Source organism: Caloenas nicobarica, chromosome 20 (genome assembly GCF_036013445.1).
Source record: "Caloenas nicobarica isolate bCalNic1 chromosome 20, bCalNic1.hap1, whole genome shotgun sequence".
Taxonomy (NCBI): Eukaryota; Metazoa; Chordata; class Aves; order Columbiformes; family Columbidae; genus Caloenas; species Caloenas nicobarica.
In genome coordinates this window covers 5708846-5730840 of record NC_088264.1, presented here as the reverse complement: position 1 = coordinate 5730840, position 21995 = coordinate 5708846, and the positions used below count along the sequence as shown (strand labels likewise).

The window sequence follows — 21995 nt, the reverse complement described above, 5'->3', positions numbered from 1 at the left end:
ATAAACCCCATTTTTGGTGGAAGCACTCATGGATGCTGCGGCAGCAAAGATTTTTTTTTTTTTTTTTTTTTTTCCTGAATGCACCAACCCAATACAAATACCCTGATAGAAAATGAAAGCACTTTGTTTTTGGGGCCAGCACGGAGAGCCCCAGCTGGGACATCATCTCTGGTGGGTGCAGGCAGTGGGATGGGATGATGCAGAATCACATTCCCTGGGTACAGAAAGGGGCTATTAATGGGGAGAAAGGAGAGGGAGCGATGGAGCACAATGGCTCTGAGTTGTTGGCAGCCGTGACCTGCAGTCCCTGGCAGCACCTCAAAGCAGCTGCGAGGTGCCAGTCGGTGGTGATGCTTCGGCGCGTGATGCGGCCGCCTGACCCTGGTGTCCCCAAAGCCATCTGCCCTGCTGGGGGTCAATTTTTACCTCCTACAGGGCTGCATACACAAGAAAAATAATCCTCTCATCCCATCCTGAACAAGCTCACGAGAAGAAGGTTATTTCCCCACGTCCCGGTGGTGCAGAGAAAAACTGTGACTGTGGGAAAACACATGGAAAATTAATACAGAGCATCATTTTTTATAAGTTACTTTATATTTGGTTGGTGCATAAGTAATTGCAGTTTCTGACTGTGAATTTTGAATCATGGTAACTAGGCTCAAACACATCTCATTCAGCACAATAGGAACTGTTACAGTCAACACATTTTTTTGCCAATAAGAACTAAGTTTGTTTATTCCTGTAGTGTAAAAATCCCTGCTTCAGGATTCGAGGAACTCTTGCAAAGCATTTTCTGCATCCTGGTGGTTGTGGAAGCGTTTTCCCTGCAAAAAGAAGTTGTCAAGATGCTTGAAGAAGTGGCAGTCAGTTTGCGAGAGGTCAGGTGAATGTGGCAGATGAGGCAAAACTTCGTAGTCCGATTTGTTTCACTTTTGAAGCGTTGGTTGTGCAACGCGTGGTTGGGTGTTGTCGTGGAGAAAAATCGGGCCCTTTCTGTTGACTGATGCCGGCTGCAGGTGTTGCAGTTTTTGGAGCATCTCACTGATTTGCTGAGCATACTTCTAAGATGGAATGGTTACACTGGGATTCAGAAAGCTGGAGGGGATCAGAGCAGCAGTGACTGTGACCTTTTTTGGTGCAAGTTTGGCTTTGGGAAGCACTTTGGAGGTTCTTCTCAGTCCAGCCGCTGAGCTGGTTGTCGTATAAAGCCCACTTTTCATCACATGTCACAATCCGATCAAGAAACGGTTGGTGGTTGTTGCATAGAATAAGACGACACTTGAAAAAAACCGACGATTTTTTTTAAAATTTTATTTTTCAGTCACCTCATGAGTCACCCACTTCTTGAGCTTTTTCACCTTTCCAATTTGCTTCTAATGCCGAACATCTGTAGAATGGTCGACCTTGAGCTCCTTGGCAGCTTCTTGTGTAGTTGTAAGAGGATCAGCTTTGCTGATTGCTCTCCATTGGTCATTGTCACCTTCCCACGGCCGCCACTACACTCCTCATCTTCAAGGCTTTCGTCTCCTTTGCAAAACGTCTTGACCCACCACTGCTCTGTAGGTTCGGTAGCAGTTCCTGGGCCAAACGCGTTGTTGATGTTGTGAGTTGTCTCCGCTGCTTTACGACCCATATTGAACTCCAATAAGAAAAAAAAAAAAAAAAATCGCTCAAATTTGCTTTCTGTCTAAAATCATTTCCATAGTCTAAAATAAATATAAAATAAACAGCAAGTAATAAGTCAGTAGTAAAAAAAAAAAAAAAAGAGAAAAGCACATTAAAATGATTTATAACATAACCACATTTATTTAAGAATGTATTCCAGTATCAAACAGCCAATTTCAACAATGCAAAAAAAAAAAAAAAACGCAATTCCTTTTGCACCAACCTAATACCTGCAGAGTCAGCTGCCTGAATAACTTAATGCAAGCTTTGGGAAATAATTTGGGCTGCCGCAATTTTTGAAGCCTCAAAAAATAGCTTTCCTGCTCCCTGAGGAGCTGTGAATTTTTAGGCCTGACAGCTTCCAGCACCCCACGGGGGAGGAAAAGATGCTCCTCACAGAGGAGCTCCCTATGGGGCAGGGATGGGGGAAAACAGTGCTGGTGGGGCTCACCAACCCAAGTGATGCTTGTCGTGATTCTTGGAAGGCAAGTGAGGGTTTGGGGTGAGCAGCAAGGGAGAAAGAGCCCATTTAGGAATAACAGCTTGTTCCAAAAACCCGACAGTATCAAGTGACCGTTTCGTCCGGCTTCTTCCTTCAATGTCACGGGTACCACCATGGGACAATGTGTCCGTGATGGGCACATGTCCTGGTCTCTGTTCGCTGCACATCCGCACTCGAGCGCCGTGGCTCTTGTGGGAGCATCACACATCACTGCTGAGAAAAACCCCTTGCTTGCCTGAGCCGTTTTACTCTAATCCCTTATTGCCTTTGGCATCCAGCCTCAGTTAAATCAACAAGTCATCCTGGGCCAAAACCAGCCCAGGTGTCACGTCCGATGTGCATCACCTCTCAGCTCTGAGTCTGGGCTCCGCAGGCGCTCCTGCCCTGGCCTCTCCTACCAGAAAATGGAATCCAGATGGGAAAAATCTCCAGAACGTCACTCAGAGGGGACTTGGCAGAATTAGAAGGAAGTTTTAGCTTTAAAAAGAAAAAAAAAAAAAATCACTTTGTCCCAAAGCAACTGAACTTACCCCAGTACGTCTATTTTTTTGTAATTTCATGTACTGTACTTCAGTCTGTTTTCTCAAGCCTTACAAAAGTGAGTGTGTCGTCATTCTGTTTGCTTGTCCCTTCCCTCGGTAACATGCTGAACTGGCTGATTTTGAGTAAGTCTGGCAAGGACATTAATTCCTGGCCAATATTCAGGTTTTTTCTGGCAGCAAGGGGAGTGATCCGGCATGCCCCGAGCAGGACAGGGACGGACGACGGCCTTAATAAGAAAAGCTTTTCCCCACTCCAAGGCTGGATTAGGGAAGAGTTTGTCAAGCAGACACAAAACTTGTGAATCCCCCTGTTTCGGGGTGAGGAGGGCTGTGCTGAGAGCCCCGGGGGTACCTGCGCGACGGGGCTGCCACAACTCCGGGTATTTCATCCCCTCCCAGCCTGGAGACAGCAGAACCTTCTGGTGCATGGAGATCTGGAGGGATGGAGATGCGATCAAGCTCCCTGCACCTTGCCCGATTCGCTGCTTCTCTCTCCCTTTCTTCTTTTGACCCAGTTTGCAGTGGCCTGCTTTTCCCCAACTTGCTTCATAATCTTAAATAAAGGGTGTTTCAAAAAGATAGCCCCAATCACTATACCTCTTTTTCTTGTCAGGATATGTCAAAGACTGTGTTTTTGTGCCACCATTAGCGACTAATCTGTTTTACTAAAACTTGATAACTCATTATAAACCATTTATAATTTTTTGTATAACTGTAACACACCGTCGTTGTGAAATATACTGCTTTGAAAATGGGTTCGCCTTTTTTGAAACACCCTGTAATAGGATGCAGATACCTAAACATCTCTTGAGGAGCTGGACCTTCATCCTCACATACAGCACTGACGCTCTGGCTCCCTGTAAGCCGTCTCACGTCTCTCGTGCATCACCCTCCCCTAGCCGGGGCAAAAAGTGCCTTGAAGAGCACGGAATGATGGGGAACAGCGTGTTGTGGTCACCAGGCAAGGAGCCAGCAGGACAAGGCTGGGATTTTTTCACAGCCATCTATGGGTCATCACCCAGAGGCGGCTTTGGAGAGCCAGATGGGACAGAAGATGCCGAACAAGGTGCAGGAGGAGGACGAGGCGCGTGCGATGCATCTGTCTGCCTAGGAAAAAGGACGTGAGGTAGGCGAAGAAAAGGCAAAAGCCCACCCTTCCACCTCCGGCTTGTTTGCACAGCTCAAAATGTTCTAAGCTTTATCAGTGTTTGCACTTTTGCCACTGTTTGTGCTAGTTGCACTTTAAAGGCAATAAAGTCAAGCATTGTTTGCTTACAAGGAAACTTTTTTTTTTTTTTTCACCCTCAGACAAACCAGCACTTGCCCTAAAACATGGCACCAACCACCCCTGTAAGCCCTGGGCCTGCTTGGGCTCTTGGGGACAATGTCCCGGGAAGAAGAGGGGCTTTATATGTGCAAACACATTGGGCTCATGCTGTGTATCACCCCACAGCTCTGCCTGCCCGGCTTTGCACTTCTTGGGGGACTGAAGCCAGCATCCCCCCCCCCAACTTTCACCTCTCAGCCGGTCCCCTGAAGCTGGTACTGAGATATCCTGGGTCACACAGCCCCGGCTGGCCCTTTTCCAAATGAACTGGCATTGCCCCCAGCAAACCCCCTTCACCCCACTACGTCCCGGGGCTTACGGGAGCAGCGCGGGGCCGGGTGCTGCTGGCGGCACCGGGTGATGCCGGTCCCACCAGTGAGGGGAGGTGGCCTGGCGTGTGCCCGGCCACCCGCTGCTGTCCCCGCGTGCTGACACCACCTCCCGTGTGCTGCCTGCGACAGGCTGTCCCCATCCAGTGGGTTAAACATTAACGAGCTGGAGCCAGGGCAAGGCCAGAGGAGCCTCAGGAGTAACTCGGGGAAGGATGCTATTTCTGGAGAAAGCAACGCTAAACGAAAGCGCCCTCCCCTGTGCTGCTCGGTGACCCTCTCCCGTGTGGCTGCTCCTCCATCCCTGCTCATAGAAAACCTCAGAAAACCGTCATCCTCCTTGGCTCCCCACCTGCTTTCTCCATCCCTCGATCTGTTTGAGCAGGGGCTTGCTGAGCTGCTCAGCAGAGTATTCCGCACACTGCCTACGGCTGCCCTAGCCAGGAGGTGCTGGAGGTGCCTTGGCTGCAGCTCCCGTTTCCATCCTGCCTCTCCCAAGCAGCAATTTCCCACCTCCTGCCTCTGCCAACAGCTCTCCCCGGCTCACAGATCCAGGCCAACACTCCTTGGAGTCCTCCAGGCTGTGGCAGTGCTAATATCCCTAAAAAACCGTGATGCCAAGGTATTGCAGGCACCGCAGCACGGTGCAAGCCCATGGGACTAATCCTGCCCCAGCTCAGGTGGGAGACATGCTCTGGTCCCTGTAACGCAGCCCAAAGCCTGCAGGCAGGGAGCACAGGGCGACACAAACATCCTCGTGGTGCTAATTGCCGCTTGTAATCCCAGGATTATGTTTCACTGCTCGTTATATCCCTCTTACAGCTCCCAGCTTCGTCCCCTGCCCAGGCCAAACCAGAACACAGCAGGCCTTGGGATCCTCCTAATTAAAAGCGTTGTTGTTGTTGTTTTACGTTGCATTTTTAAATGCAATTTAAAACACATGACATAAAGACACAGAGACCCACGACTTTCTGCCTCCCAGCCTCCAGTACACCCAACGTGTCCTTTGGTGGGCTTGGTCCCTCGGGTCCCCCATCGGGCTCATGCTAGACCCCCTCAGCACCATCACCCGGGATAGGTATAAAGAGCCCAATTTGGGGTGCACCTTGAGCTGCTGGGGGCCATCCTGCAGCGCTGGGCTTGGGCAGAGCAAAGCCCTGCTCATCCCATCCGCGGCATCCATCAAAATGCAGGCGCCTCCTCGGGAATGACCGTATTTCATCCCTGGATCCGGAGCTGTTTATAGAATTACCAGGGCTAGACAAATGCTAATTTTTGTTTCAGTAGACACCCTGCACTCTGGGCACCTTGTGGGAGACAAATCGATGACCTGGTAATCATATTTCTCTTCCCTCCTCTCTGCCTGGTTTCAAATAAATGAGTTTAAACTGGTGCCAGCTCTCTGAAGAGGCGATGCTGAGAGATGGAAAGAAAGGGCAGCAGAAGGCTCTCCCAGCCCAAATTTTGGAAGGTTTCACCATGAAGCCAGGTGCCTCCAAGATGCTGCAAGGGACTGCATCCGCTTATGGTCTTCCCTCTGCCCACCTCCATGACAGACAGAGAGAGGGTCGGCTGAGGCCAAGGAGGTGGGACTGGACAAAACCTCTCACCAGCTCTTCAAGTTCTTCTGCAAACATCTTTCTGGCACCAGCAGAAGCAGCCAGCTCTAGATTTTCTGCCTGTAGCTTTCTTGCTTTATTTGATTTTACTGGACATTTTTGCCCATTATGTGGCCAGTACCCAGAGCAGCTCGTTTGGGAGGATGCTTGATCCATATGCAGATCTCCATGGACAGTACAAAAGCATAAGGGGACTTGGGGTACATAAATGTGGGATTTGATTTATACCCATGCTGTGGGCAAGATTTTAGGATCTGTTCAATACAGGCTTGGAGGCTTTTAAAAGGCTATTGAGGGTGTCTTTCCTGCAGGTCAAGAGTCCTTCTGAGCTTTGCTTTCAACAGAGCAGAACTCATCAGGAAACTGCAATGCAAAGTCACACAAATGTCTCCCTAGAGTAGGGGTTAAGTAGTGGGGGCTTTTACAGGGCTTTGTGTTTTCCTGCCTGTCTGTACAGGCAGTAGACTGTTTGGTCCATGGGTGTTTTGTCTATAAAAAAGAAAAAAAAGAAAAAAAAAAAGGGGGGGGCAAAAAACATAGTTTGCAGAGGTTCACTAAAGCATGAGATCAAGAACAAGGGCTCACCTGATGACAACAGCTGCCTGCCTTCCTGCTTGCTTGGTTTGGCCATGCCAGTTAACTTCTCAAGTTATGAAAGGTTTAGAAAGCACTTCTCTAAAAAAGAAAGAATAAAAATTCATACATTGATATATTTGCATAGCAGTCAATGGACATGAGCATCAGTTTTCAGCTCAGAAAGCCATCAGGGTGAGTCCCTGCTCCCTCTTCCTGCATGTAACAAAAATTATTCAAATTCTTCTCATCTAATAGCCAGCTAGCGGTATTGCGCTTTGTCGGCTGAAAAGCAGATGCAGCCCTGGCAGGCAGTCAGAAAACCACTAAATGAGCAAGTTTTTCTTCTGCTTCTCGCATCCGCACCATTCCTCGGTGGTTGCAAGTGCGTGGTGTAATCATCCTCCGTTTGTTTTTACGGCTTCAGCCCCAGAATAGATGGGAACAGAAGCTACAGTAAACTCTGTTCCTGCTGCCAGGAGCCACAAGAAAAACGGAGACGAGTAGGGGGCAGTTACTACTCTGTCCCCTGGAGCTTTCTCTGTAAAGCACTTAATAACCAAGATAGCCCAAATCAAGCATAACAGGTGCCAAATAGCAAAGGTGCCTCTAGATAAACTCTTCACTGCAGAAAACATTTACAGACGTTTGCTATGGCCTGAATATCCATGAGCTCAGCCCGCTTCTCTGGCTGATTTACTTCACCAGCTAAAATATATCACCCTTCCCGACTTCCCATCAGCTGGAGAAGAGAATGGGTGGAAAGCAAGCAATATTTTTCTCTACCCAGAGCACTATAGCACAAACAGCATGGGAGCATTGGTGAGGTTGTCAGACACCAAACACATTCCCCCAAAACATAGTCTGCAATAGCACAATGTGCAGGAGCACAAAGTAAAAGATCTCCTACGTGGAAAAGAAAAAAACCCAACACTTCTTGCACCAGCAATTGGAAAATTATTAAAGAAAAAACTTGTTTTTTTCTTTTTAGATTATTTATGTAGTTCCCCTGGTACCTGGGCAGTGACAGAGTGTGTTGGTGTGACCCAGGCACTGGAGGACACGGCGCAAATATTGCACAAACAAAAGGCAGAGGGTCCCTCCACTCTTACCTTTGCACATCGCTGGTTTATGCCCCGCCTCCCTCTTCCAAGGTACCACCACGCTGCTGCAGACTGCCTCTTTGGTTTAACTCTCCATCACCTTCCCTCAGGACCAAACAGCACAGGGGGTTTGCTCGTCTTCCCACCTCAGCCAGGCAACCATGCAACCTGTGTGAGTAGGCTTGGCACGCCGAAAGTGAGCTGTTTGCAAACACACACAGCCAATTTCCTCATCTCCTGGTGATTTATCTGCAGAAGGAAAAGCTAAGCTCAGCCTTGACATCCTGCCTTTTATTCTACTCGGTTTTCCAGCCAGGCGAGCCGGGGCCCAAGTTCAGTGAGCCAAGGTCAAGACCACAAATCAGGGCTCAGTCTGCCTGGGAGCCTCCCGGCCGGAGGCTCCTCCAAGTGATTTATTTTTCGCCTGCTGTTTCTTTATTTTTAGTGCATGTGCTGCAGTTCCTCATTACTTCCAAAGAGCTTATTTGGGACTCCCTGTCCCCATGCTGGAGGGTCAGTTGCAGCCTTGCAGGGCAGGCTGGTCTCTGCTCTGCACGGTGCAGCACGGCTGGAGGATGCCCAGGCTCTCAAGCAACTGAGGTGCCTTTGCTCTTCCAACTGCCATCGACAAACAGCCAGACACCCAGGAAAAAGCTGTTTCTTTCCTTTGCATTGCCCACAGCAAGAGTCCCCAGCATCACTCCAGAGCCAGTTTTTGGCTCCGCCACACCATATCCCTCCCCAGCACTCAGGCAGCTCTGGCATGTGAACCGCCCCAGCTGTGATGAGCAGCATCCCCTGGTCACTCACCCCACAGGGTTCCAACTCCAGAGACAACCAAGATGTTACAAAGAAAGCACTTTAAAGATTTCTTTTTCCCAGTTTCTAGGCTTGCAGGGACTGACGGCCATATGAACTGCCCCCTCTTCAAGCAGAAGGGTTTAAGATCTTCTCCCTGGCCCAGTTCCTCAAGATCAGAAGATTTTGGTACACTACACTGCTATCAAACACAATTTGAGGTGCAGGGAGGTGGGGTTTCTATTTGCAGTGCCAAATGCTGCCCTGCAGCAAGGAGTCACCAAGGGGCCCTGGAAGCGCTTGTACCAATGGGTGATGCTTCACTTTATCCAGGGTTACTTTGACTTACATGGTCCAAGGCTCCAGCCCTTAAAGTTGTAACTTGACTCAGCAGCCCTATAAATACGACCAGAGCACCCTCTAAATATAACCAGAGCAAAACAGTAACAGTAACTGCAGTAAGAGTCATTTAATCCAGTTAAATATAATGACTATAATCCAGCAGATTAGCTGAGCACGGATGGGGAGAAAATACTAGAGCACATTGCCTCGCCGGTTCTGCAGCACATGCAAAGCAAGCAGGAGGGATGGGAGCAGCAGGGAGGAGCGGGCAGAGCAGACAAAAATCTTACCCCAAGCAGAACGGTGCGAGGGCTGGGCAGAAACTCTCTGCATGCCATTTTCCAGAGTCATCTTTGCGTCCCTGGAAATAAGCACCGGACCCTGGAAACGCTGCTGGAAGAGAGGGTGTACCATGAGTTTCAAACGTAAGGCAACCCTGAAAATGCAATAAATATGTTTGCATGCGCATCCATATGCCAACTTTCATACCTCTTCCCACTCTGACACCCAGACATGGTATCCGATTTCTGGGATATATCCTGCCCCAGAGGCCCCACCAGAATCCTGTCCAACATGTCATTCCCAAAGTTCACCCTCCTGCTGATGTTATTTCCCTCTCTGATCCTCCTGCCCTGCTCAGGCTGGCTCATGTCTGAAGGTCCAGGGCAAAAGATGCCAATCAGAAGGGCATGGGAACCACAGGGCAGACAGCAGTAATGTATAGGTCATACTGCAGTGGGTTTGAGTTCAAGGGAGTGGCTGGAAAGGCAGTTTAATGACATACAAAGGAATGGGCAGCATGAGATACCGAAGCTGGAAAAAATACCAGCCTACCACTAAATAATTTCTTTCCGACTGGGCATGTCCTGCAGTCTCTAAATCCTTCTTCTGAAAGATTTAGTAAGTGCCCTGCTTTCCCTATACCCCCAAACCAGACATTCCTGTGTGGAAGGTGGGTCCATCCACCCACATCTTCCATACTCCGCAGCAAATAGATGGGAGCTGGTGCCATGGTCACCCTGGTGGGTCCATCATGCTGTTGGCCAAGGAGGAGCAGGGAGCAATGTCCCAAGAAGGTCATTGCAGCAAGGCATGGGGATGGAGATGGGGAGATCCACTTGTCCAGCTTCCAAGTTGCTTTGCAAGAGAACTGAGATGGAGATAAGAAGTTGGTGCAATGAACGTGCAGCAGATACCACACACACCTTTGATCCTGTCTTGCTTCCAGTTCCTGGAGGAAAATGGTCTGGCAGACACTGATGGGATCCCCCATCTGCTTATCAGCTCCTCCTGATCCTGCTTAGCCCATAAATTCAACTCAGTCTTGCAGCTGTGGACAGCAGTTTGCAGGCCAACAGGGTAGAGCCAATATATTTGTTCCAACCTTTCTTTGTGCCTGCATTGGAAGGAAAGAAACGTGAGTGGTTCCCTTCCCCGTGTGCACTGAGTGGGGAGGTTATGCAATGCCGTGGGACGGTGGTGGCCTCAGCAATACCCCTTAAAAGCCTGAGCAAACCAGAGGCCCTTCAGAGCAGGCACCCGGGGCTCCTGGCTGCTGCCTTGCTTTATGCCTTGGATTTGAACAGATTTCAAAGCTCTTGGCACCACCTCTGAAGGGCCACAAAGACCCGGTTCTGGGAGAAGGCTGCGGCTAGAAAAGCAGGTGCTGTATCACTCCTCTTTGCTGGAGGACGGCTGGGAAGAGGAGGCCCGGGAAACGAGGGGGTATTTCATGTTGACTTTGCTATTTGGTGCGATGCCAGAGTATTCGGCAGTGAGGGAGGAGGGGAAGATTATCTCTGCTGCAGAGAAAACTGAGTTGCTCCGTGGGGGAAATCTCCTCTGAGATATATAAACCAATGGGATGGTTTCACTCGATGCTCTGGACCGGTGTGGTGTGCCTGTTTTCTACCCCTGGAGCTCTTGGCAACATCCGATACAAAATCCAGCTCTCGAGCTGTTAGCTTGGCTGATATTTTCAACTGCAAGCTGTAGACTGTGTCTGTATCCTATACCATGCTATCATACGGGATATCCTACATATTGTACCTTCATCCTACTTCTCACTAAAGCCCGAGACTGAGGGAGCAGATGCTCGGGATGACCAGTTTGCCCAGTGAATCTTATAAACATCCCAGGGGCAAACAGCCCCTGCCCTCTGCCTGGCTCTGCGCCCATGGGTGAATCACAGAATGGTTTGGGTTGGAAGGGACATTCCAAGCTCATCTAGTCCAACCCCCTGCCATGAACAGGGACATCTTCACCCACATCAGGCTGCTCAGAGCCCTGTGAGTTGCTGGATGAACCCCAATCAAGCCTACCAGTAGGCTGTGTCTGTCCTTCCTGTCTGACACCAGTCACCCTCCCAGCTCTGCTTCCCAACCTGTCCTCGCTGCTGAGGCCCTGGCTGCTCCTGTTATCTTCTGTATCCACAGGTATAATTCAGAAGGGCTGTGAGGGTTAAAGCTTGGGGCTTGGATCTTCCAGACACTTCTGGAGGTGCACAGAGCCAGGAAGCAACGGTGGTGCTGGTTACCCATGCAAGATACGTGCTTTTCAGGCCAGATAGAATTCAGTGGAGTCAATGAGAAGGGCAGAAGCTGAGGACAGATGAGGGAAGAGGGACTCAGGAGAAAAAGACTGCAAAGTACTTTCAATAAATAACACCCATTGATCTATAACGTAGCCTGTCCCACCCCTGCGGGAGGCTGGGCTGGAACAGGAGAGCTGTCACAGGACATCCCGAGCTGCTCTGTGTCCCCGGGCCCCAGCTTTCCCCATCCTGCACAAACAGTTTGTGCAAGAAGCCCCAGGCTCAGCCTCTCCCCGGGGTGGAGCACCAGCAGCACACAAGGGACATGGTGTCCTTGCCAGCCCCTCCCAGTCACCCCCCAAAGACTGGCACAACTTTGCCTGCTGTTCCCCAGGATTTCTGCAGTCCAAGCTCCGTTCCTGCAGTTTATCCAGCGTCTGTGGGACCCAGCCTGCCTGCTCTTCATTTGCAGTAATTGCAATTTTCTCCCCAGCCATTTAGGACCCCTGGAACCAGGAGGATGTTTGTCCCATCCTCCCTTCAAGCCGATACTGTGTAATGACACCCAAAACAACCAGGGGAGCGTGACACATCTCTGGAGGTGCCTGCAAAATGTTCGGATGTCAGGACAATCCCATCTGGCTGGTGGTATTGCTGGCAGCAATTTTCCTTGGCAAGATTTGCCTTGGTAATTTCCCTTCCCAAAAAAGTGGCAAGGTATATAAGCTGTGCGGTTACCCAGCCTACCTCTTTCCACCTTTTGCAACAAGGCCACTACCTTCAGGCCCTCAATTCATTGAGTTCCCACAAGAATTTGGTCGCCTTAAGCCAATACGGTCCTTCCTGGGCCAGGGCTTCAGCAGGATGCAAATCAGCAGAGCATCACTGCCATCAACTCAGTGATGCTTTTCCAATTCTCATCGGGCATCGCTGCATCTCAGCACAGCTCTGCATCTGAGCAGGCAGCATGGGACACATAATACTGCCTGTCCTCCTGCCAGTCGCAGGTCCGAACACACATCCCTTCTGTCAGGGATCACGAACATCACCAATACCTGCTTTTAAGCGCACCTTGGCAAGCTCATCATAAGGTGTTGCCCCTTGGCAAGCTCGTCATAAGGTGCTACCACATGAACATGCTAAAAAAAGACCAAAATGTGTTTAATTATTATTTTGCAGGCAGTAACTGTATGGCTGCTAAGCCCAAGGGACCTGCAAAACACCCTGATGCATAGAGGAGGCACAGGGACTGGCAAGCCCCCTGCAAGGCAGCCGAAGTCACAGAATCATTTAGGTTGGAAAAGACCTTTAAGATCATCAAGTCCGACCATAAAATCCTTCAGTTAAATCCCCTGAAACACAGTATGTTCAGTGTTTTTATCCCTGCACCTACCCCAGCTGCTTCCCAGGGAGGTTTGGGGGGCAGCAGGCTGGACCCCAACTGGCAGCTGCTACCAATCACCCCCAGCACCCCAAGACTGCTGGATTTACACCAGTCCAGCCTCCTGCTCTGCAAACATAGCAGCTGCTGCAAGCATGGAGTCAGAGAGAAGGAAAAAACAGCAAAGCGAAGAGGAGGGGGTGTGTGGAAAAGTCCCTTTGGAGCAGGCAGGAAAGCCTGAAAAGCTCCACTTGGACCCGGGTAGGAAACCCTGCTTTCCTTGCTCTGCCCCCCCTCCTTTCTCCTTCGTCCCACCCCTAAAAAAACCACTGATCTGCCTGCGATTAAAAACAAGGCTTCCTTGAGCAGCAATGAAATCTCATCTTTTTTTTTATTTTTTAGGGGGGTGGGTAGGCTGTGTTCCTGGGAAAGGATGGGGGTTGCCTCCAAGCTCTGACCCACGCCTCCCCTCGCCGGCCCCGAAATTAAAAAACAAGCGGTTCGGGAGGAAGAAGAGGAGAAGGAAAACATGTTGTTCCCTGCAACCCTACCAGCTCCTGCCCCTTGCATCCCGGCAGCGGAGGCCCTGGCGTGTTGGCAGCCTGCGGATTGGCCAGGGGGGGTGGGAAAAGGAGCCCAGTTTGGTGTTACTGGGCAGACTTGGAGATTTTTGGGGGGGATGGAGGGAGGGGGACCCGCACACACACGCGCCTGCGTCGGGAAGGGAGCGTGCACAGGGCTTGTTTTGTGATGCTGGATTCCAGTTCGCCTCCGCCAGCGTGCTGGGACACGGCGTCAGCTATTTTCTGTCTCACCACGGCGATAGGGGTGGACGGGGATGGCGAGGGGGGGTCCTCTGGGCTCTGGGGTTGGTGCTGGGCTACGTGGTGCCCGGCTGAATGTCCCCATTGTACTACTTGGGGGGGGAGTGGGAAGCGCTGCCATCGCCCCCCTGCACCCCCGGCACCCTGCCAGGATGGGGGACCCCGGGAAAGAGGCCGTTCCCCCAGGGGAATATTGGGGGGGAAGGAGGGGGGAATAAGAGGGGAACAAGAAGGAAAACAACAACAACAACAAAAAAGAACAGCGTTTGGAAGTAGAAAATGTTACTGTGCAGAAAGGGGATTGAAAGGGAAGGGAAGAGCACAGCCAACCCCTTTGTCTGCTACGCTTGGGCATTAAAAAAAAGGCATTTTTCTTGCGGAATGGTAAAAATATCCCCCTGACGCTGCCCCACAATGCTGATTTAATCTCAAAAGCTGCATTTGTGCAGGTGGCTGGTCCTGCACAGGTCTAAACTGATGCCAGCAGGCAACACATCAGGATGTTTCACCTGGGTACTTCTGTCCGCAAATGCCACCTCTGACTGGTCCCTGGAGCTACCCCTGTGCTTCACCACTGGGGCTCTCCCCATGTCCAGCCCCCCAAACTTCCCCCTCTCCCCTCTCCTGCCAGGCAGGGGCACCCTGGGCACCTACACTCACCGTGGCCATGTGCACCAGCCCAAAGAGCCTGGGTTCAGCTGGACAACATCTTCTCCATCGCCAGCCCAGACTGAGAACCTCCAGAGCTGCTCAGCGCTCCCACACAGCCTGACAGCAGAAAATTAAACCCAAAAGCAGGAGACAAAAACCTAAATGGCAGCAGGAAAGGATTTTTTTTTTTTTTCCGTTCCTTAAAACGTGTGAAAGCCAATTGATTTCTCTAGGCCAGAGCCCAAGTGCAGAAATGAAATCCTTTTCCAGCTCGCCGTGCCAGGTGCCTGCTCCATCCTCCTGCGCAAGGGGCTGGGGTACCTCTGGACAAAGTCTGTGCTGAAGGAAGGATGCAGGAGTCGAGGATCCCTGCATGGAACCAAGAGGGGCTTTGCCCCTCCAAAAGTTACCTTAACAATCTTAGAAAAAATAAAAGATATTCTGGAGTAACGTTTGGAAGAACATCTACATGGCTTCAGGGCCCTGGCGCTGTGTCACAGGGTAACATGGGCTGGTAGGGTGGTAGGGCCCTCATGTTGGCCTTCATGTGGCAAGTTGGGGGGCTGGCACCCATTTGGCTTTTTTTACATCTTGATTTGGTTTGCTCGTGAGTATGCAAACCAGAAGGTCCACTGCCCCATCCTGAGCAGGGGAAATACAAATAGGCCCACAGGGCTGGCTACCATGGAAGCAAGCAGGACTTGCTCCATGTGAATGAGAGGGAAACCCATCCTGGTGCCAGTTTCCTAGCGCTTACTATGTGATCTTTGCATTAATTAATGGGCTTTGACAACAGGAGGAGCACACACTTATTAATTAGAGTAGCACCTGCAATTACAGCACTGGTAGGGAACCACGCAGGCTATGGAACATGAAGTTTGTCCAAAGCCCAGCATATCACAGGCAAGTGGATGGAGGACAACTTCCACCTGGGGGAGACCAACTGGGGCCCACCACACCCCCTGAGGGGGTATCTCACCTTCCTGGGGCTTCGCTTACCCACTCCACTGTCATAAGCATGCAGGGTCTGCCCTGGCCACCCGGCAGAGTGAGGCACCTTCCCCGTGGCCATCAGCGAGAAGATGGAGTAGGTGACAGCAGCTTGCAGGCCAGTCTGGAAGACGTAGCCCTGGGCACCTCTGAAAGGCAAGCAAAGCCCAAGACAAAAGCGTTTGGAGAGCTGCGCTCATTAGAGAAGAGGGTGAGGTGTTTTTCACTTGTGTGATGTGAGCTTCTATTCATGATTCCTCATTAGGACTCAAATGACCTGTGGACCCAGCCCAACTTTTGGTTGGCAGTATCTGTGCTCCTATCAGCTTGCAATTGTCCACTGGTCAGATCACTCGAGACAAAAAAAAAATAATAAAAAAGCCTATGCAATTATAAAGCAGGTCCTTCCTTGTGTTCAGCCTCGGCTCAGGGGACACTCTCCTAGGGTGACCCAAGACACTGACCTGGGCCTTCTGCCCTCTTCCCATTCACTTCACAGTCTGGCCAAGGCCAATACCAAGGGATTTTAATTAAAACTTCTTTCCAACCACAGTGGTGGGCATTTTGTCTGTTAATTGCAGAACAGACAACCCCTCAGCAGACCAAGTGACCATCCAGTTGGCCAGTATACCCTTCCCAAGCCAAGAGCTGGGAACATTAGCACCAAGCACAAGAACAGTCTTTGATAGTAAGGACACATACAAAACACGAGGTGAGTGGTCATCATTTTCATTAGGAGGCAAAAATGAGAAGAACATTTTATTCTACTGGGTAGGGGTGGAAACTGGGCTCAGAGCCTGTCTCTGCCGTGTTGAAAAACCAAGATGGAAGAAGGACAATCATGTCTAACCCTCACACTCATTTCACTCTTGAAGCAACCAGGACAGTGGTTGCTTTGCACTTGCTCCACTCTAACATTTTCTGGGGAAAGGATGATCAGATTTGTACCCACTGTTCCAGTGGAAGTTTTGGTGGCTCTTGCCATGAGGATTTTAAGGTCAACAAAGAGGCCTTGTCATGGAAGTCCCCCAACGGATGCATCTGCTGTTTGCACGCCCATGTTCAGGCAGTGGCTCAGAGGTACTGTGTGAAATCAGTGGACAGTCCAAAGTCCTTCTCTATCACCCCTCCAGGCAATGTGAAGTCCTATCTTATCGTACGTTGTTGCTTCTCAAGCTCAAAGACCTTGCGTTTTATACTGATGAGCTTCGTATCATTGTCGTCACTTCTATCTTCCAGGTCATCCAATTATATTTTTACAACACCCAGAACCTCCTCTATACTGTTGATACCCTTCAGCTCTGCCTCATCCACACATCTCAGCGTTGCTCTTCTACTTTTTTGGGTCATTCCAGAAGTATGAAACAAGACACCTGGGGAGCTCCAGGGGAAACCTTCCCTTCTGCATGATACTTCCCCTTGCAACACCAGCCATGGCCGCCTGATGTGCAGGCAGGCCAGACACACCTTCATCCCACTCTCCAACCACATGCAGATCATTTTGTTCTTCAAAATCCATTCTAGACCTTGCAGCCTTCCCTGAATGACAACAATTTGGCTTCTCCAGTGCAATCCAACCATCCACAGCAAGGATGGGCAGCCTCTGCATCAGAGGACAGGCTTTGGTGAGGATGTCAGAGATGAAAGGAACCTTCCGCCTCTGGCATTTCTCTCTGAAAACGACCCAAGGCATGCACGTGGTAGACTTGGGCTTCGTTGAGCAGCACCCAGCTCCTACAGCATGGACAAAATCCACACCACCCTTGCAGGAAAGAGTGTATTGTCGCTTGCAGTAACAGCCCACCTGGGCTGGACACCACTCAGTTGCCAAACCCTCCAGCCATCCCCTCATTAGGCTGATTACCTGTCAACCTAACTGCAGCCTTTCCTTTGGGAGAAGCTCAGAGATACTGCTCCTACAGAGCAGCAGAGATTTGGCAGTACGATGGGAAGCTATTGGTAATTAGAGGGATATTTTTATAACCTCTACTTAAATCAAGAGAGTGGATCTAGGCATGCAAAAAGCTGTGGTGTGTATCTAAAGCGTGCTGCTCATGCTCCTCACAATTAAACATCCTCATTAACACAATTCACTTGGCAGACAGGAAAACCCCAGCTTCTGTTTTCATGGCAGAAGCAAGGGCTTCTGCAAGGGCTATAGCTTCAAACGTGCCACAATTTCAAGGGTGTCCTGGCTGGTTGGCTTGCTCAGAGTTTAAGCCTGGTTTTTCCTATAGTGGGTAGCACAGAAAAATGTTGTATTTTTTAGTGACGGCATAAAAAAACCTCACCCTTAAGATGAACAGACGTCTTCTTTTCATTTCTAAGCATGGCATATGCTTCAGGAAGCCAAATCTTCATCTTTCTGCCCTTAAATCATCACCGGCTTCCCCCTGGAAAAAAAAACGTGAGTGTATTTGTAATTGAAAACAAACTGGTAAGGAAAGTTTTCATTTTCAAATGTTACGGCTTTGCTGTTTGGAAACTTTCTCTATTTCATGGTCTCCTTTCCAGCCAACCCACATTTTTTGTTTCAATCTTTATAGCCCCAGCCAGGCACTTCTGTGCAGAGCTGTTGTTAGCGTGTCATGGAGAGCAACACATACCTAAGGGAAGGAGTCAACGTTTGCTGGAAACGGGCCTGGCTGAACTCCCTTTCCCCCCTCCCTAATCCAAACGGCCCCCAGCTTTGGAAAAAGTTTGCCTCCAACGCTGAACTTGCTTGACCCCAACTGCTATAAATAGTCGGAACAAAACCTCCCGGGCCAAATGCCCTGGGTGTTTAAGAAAGCTTTGATCCTGTGCTGCTTTTTAAGAGCTTGAGCCTTTTCAACTCATGCAGCTTAAGCCCATATTGTGGCTCAAAATGGGGCCAGGGAGACCCAACCAGCAGGTTTGGAAGCGGGAGAGTGTCAAGCCCTGTGTGCACCCCGAGCGTGGACCATCCTCATCTCCCCCATGGTGAACCAGCATCAGTGCAAGACCAGAGGACAGGGCACTGAATTGGAGCCACGCTACCCGCTGTGATCCACAGACCACCCTAAGGAGAGCCAGCAAGCAAATCATCCTCCTCGTCCTTCTCACTTCCAGCCACCACATCTGCTTTCCGTCCCTGTTTTCCTGCGGGCTGAGGGTGCTTTGCTTCCCCTCCCTCTGGGTGTGCCTGGCTCGTGTGCCTTGGCACCGCTTGCCTTGGCCAGAGACAGAAGTGGAAAGACACAAATATCAGGAAAAACGAAACAAAACAGAAAAAGGGGCTGCTCCTGCAGGATTTCCAACCCATCAAGCCCGGAGTGGGAATCCTATGAGAAAGCAGGCTCTCACAAGACCCCAGGCCAAGCAGTTTGGATAGGTGGCCCCAGGGTTTACATCCACACCTCCTGCCAAGATCCCGATGGTTATGGAGGAGCACAGCTTGGGTGCTTGCAGGGGAGCTCAGCACCCACAAACTGGCTGCTGGAGCAGGTACCTGCGCATGCTGCTCCTCAAGCATGGGGAGGCAGCCCCATGTACCTCCCCAGCCTTCCCCGACCCCAGTCCTCACACAGTTCCAGCCACCAGTGTTGTTGTTCTCATCTGGGCACAAGAAAGTGACCCTGAAGGTCAGCCCAGCCTGGTTTTCCAGGCTCAGTGCTGCAGTGGGCAGCACCTGGCCTTCCCACCTCTGTATTTCCAGGGGGTTTTTACATGCATGGCTCAGAGTTCCCAGATTCCAGCCAGGAAAACAGCTTTCTGCTCAGGTGGCCTTTTCCCCACCAAAGCTCTTCCTTTTGCGAGCAGAAGTTGTCAAGGACAGACAACCAGGACAGAGGTGCAGCAACAAACCATCCTCCTTTCATGATGCTTCAGCAGCGATAGCATTTCTGAGGAGTTTTGCTGCAGCCTCGCACTTGGTCAATGTTTTTTCCCAATCAAGTGACTTCAAAGTGGTTGCAGGACACTTTGCTGCAGAGCAAACTCCACTTGAAATGCTTGGAAGTGTTTCAAACCCCAACAGCGAGGGTTTGCTCCCTGCCTTCTCACCTTGCCCTGCAGCAGCGTGGCAGCAGTAAAATGGTGGAAATTCAGGGGAGCTGGCATGGGCTTGGGCTGGTGTGTCTCTGGGGAGCCGGCTTAGCTAATCCTGCATTGGGAAAGGGCTGAGGTCAGCCCCATTGCCCTCTGTCACTTGCAGGCATCAAGCACAGGGGCACGAGAGCCTGGAAATTCCTCCTTAGGGGAACTTATAAATAAAGCAGCCCAGCTTCAAGGGAGCAGAGGAACCCCACGCGCAGAGCCCGTTGCAGAGAGGACCAGCATTCGACCCCCTCCTGCCCCACTGTGTCCCATGATGTGTCACACGGGGCTCGGTCCCACCGCCTGGGACTGTGCCTTGTGGGGTAGCCAGGTCACAGCAAAACCCTTGCAGGGGACACACGGTGTCCAGCCTGGAGTCACTTCTGGAGCACCCACTCTCGGCTCTCCAACGCCATGGAACTTGCTGCCTGAGCCCTACTAGGGAGCTTTTCCCCCTTTTTCCTGCTCGTTCCTCACCACCACCACGGAGCAACCCTCACCCAGCCACAAAAATGCCTGCAGCACCCAGAAACCCCCCGTGGGTGGGCTCCCATCTCTGCCCTGTATCCCAAGCTTGGGTGGCAGCTCCCCAGGAGCAGCCGGAGGGGACGGGCTGTCCCGCAGGGAGCTTGGCAGCACACCGCCTCGGAGGCGAGGGCTGGCTTGGGGCTTTGTTTTATGTCCTGTTTATCCCGCCGAGAGAAACAGAGGAGTTCAGTGTGCAGGAATCTCGTGCCCTCGCCCCGCTCCCCCCCAGCCGCATGAAAGCTGCTGAGCAAACAGGAGAAAAATCAAAGGCGATTGCAGCCCGCTGGGTTTCCGCACCGCCGGCCCCGCTGCCAGCCCTTACATAAGGCGCTGGCTCGGCCCGGTGCTATGCTCGGGGCTTTTTTCTTGTAAAATAAGCAGCTGCCCCAGCCGAGCCTCCCTGGGACCCTGCAGCTGTGCTACCCCCTCTGCTCATTGGGGAAGACCCTTCTCCTGCCTCCTCTCTAGCCTGTTGGGTTTTATTTCCCCCCTGTCAAATAAGATGCGAGACTGGGCAGCCCCTCGATACACAACCATCCTACATTCAGCTGGTTGTGACAGCCAAGCTGGGCTGTCCCCGTGGCATCCTGCCGTCCCCAGACTCAACCCAGCACCATGAGCTGCCACCATCCCATCCCATCCCATCCCCTTCAAGACTCAGCACTGGAGTAATGTTACCTTCTCCTGCTGAGAAAAAGAGGTGCTTTGGCCCAAATCTGAGCTCTGTAACATCAGACCTCGCTGCTTCTCTCTGCCTCGCACCCGGAGCGCCGCAGCGGTGGTCACAAGAGGTTCAGCACTGGTGACATGGGTCTGTGTCCTCTCCACCAAGCACAGCCTGAAGCACCAAACTGTCCCTGCCTTTTGTAAGGCCATCTTCATCCTGTCACCTTCAGCTGTCAAGCAGTCCCCAGGCATAAGAGTGTCCCCAAACACAGGCCCTGCATGGGTTACAAGGACTCACTTCCCCATCTCTCCTGGGCATGACCTTTCAGCGGAACAGGTATGAAAACCCTGGGGATATAAAAACAACGAGGAAAGAATATTAAATTACCTATACACACACCCCTCACCAGTCCCCTCACCCTGTGGGGTACCCCCAGGAAGGGCGTCCCAGACCATTGCTTCAGCAGCTCCATCCAGCACTGCCTAGACCTGCCACCCCTCTGTCTTTGGCAACATGTGATCATCCTCTCTCATAAAAAATATTATTTCCTAGATTTTTTTTAAACATTATTTAATAATTTCTGATTAAAAGCAACTAAAAAAGCATCAGACCACCAGTTTCCTGGGTTGTACCATCATTAAAAACTAACAGCACAGCAGCCCTGTTTACCTGCACACTCCCTGAGCCCTCAGTAGGGAACTCCTCACTTTCTAGCACACACAGCACAAGGATTAGATCAAATTAACTCCTACTCAGAGCTGTGGCAGGATCAGGCAAACCCTGGCGTGGATACCTCTCTTTAGACTACATCTTGCAAACAGAAAGACTGGAAACAATTTTGCTTTAATTGCCTTTTTTTTTTTTTTTTTTTAATGCAGCCAGCAGACGGTTTGGTAACCCGAATTCATGACTCTTCCCACAGCTCCAGGCTGCTGGCTTGGAAACCAAACCTGAGTGACCCAGGTAGCGAGGGACCCATCCTGCCCATTTTACCAAAGTGCTGGCCATCATGCCCAAGACAGGACTGCCCAGGCTGGCCAAAAGGGACACCTCAAGGCTGCCAGGCCACCAGCTGCCTTTGCTACACGTCATGCCTCAAGTCCCCAGCCACCAGCACCAGTGGAAAGATGTCTCTGCTTCTGGCCTTTGGTCTCAGCACAAAGACCAACCAAAGGGCACTGGGGCAGTCCAGGGCTGGTAGGAGCATTAAAGCAGGCTGGTCTCTGGTCCCAAGTGTTATTTTTTGGTTGAAGGAACAACAAGGCAACAGGCTGGCTGCTCCTGAAGAGTATTCACCCAGCGTAGGGCAGCTAGAAATAAGGGATTATTTGTATGAGCACCACGGCTTGTGGTGTCAAGGGCACCGTGCTCAGAAATACCCTGGTAAGCCTGGAGAACCCGCAAGAACATAACGTGGCCTGTAGCTTCGCTGGAGAGCATGGCATGGACTCTCCAGGGCACGGGGGGACGTGCCCTGCCCACATGTCCCCTTGTCACCTGGTCCTTGGGGGCTGCTCCCATGGGCCCATGCCCAAGAGCATCCCAGCTGCTCCTGAAAGGCTCAT

At 51.0% G+C, this 21995-nt stretch overlaps 1 protein-coding gene across 15 annotated transcripts in view; it reads right to left on the bottom strand.

The window, feature by feature from the left end:
• Positions 1-576: 576 nt before the first annotated feature.
• ZNF648 (zinc finger protein 648) overlaps positions 577-21995 on the bottom strand; it is a 43615-nt gene continuing 22196 nt past the window's right edge. For 3 of the 15 annotated variants that reach the window (XR_010607328.1, XR_010607334.1, XR_010607331.1), the window contains 8 exons: positions 20442-20777; positions 17471-17572; positions 15189-15328; positions 10006-10196; positions 9091-9193; positions 7670-7909; positions 6570-6659; positions 1759-3816 (listed from right to left, as the gene is read on the bottom strand). The gene's annotated coding sequence lies outside the window, so the exon portion shown is untranslated. Of the gene's footprint in view, positions 1707-1758; positions 3817-6569; positions 6660-7669; positions 7910-8831; positions 8855-9090; positions 9194-10005; positions 10197-12452; positions 12473-14509; positions 14579-15188; positions 15329-17470; positions 17573-20441; positions 20778-21995 lie in introns of those variants that run through there. The other 12 variants (XR_010607336.1, XR_010607337.1, XR_010607330.1 and 9 more) reach the window with 12 other exon arrangements.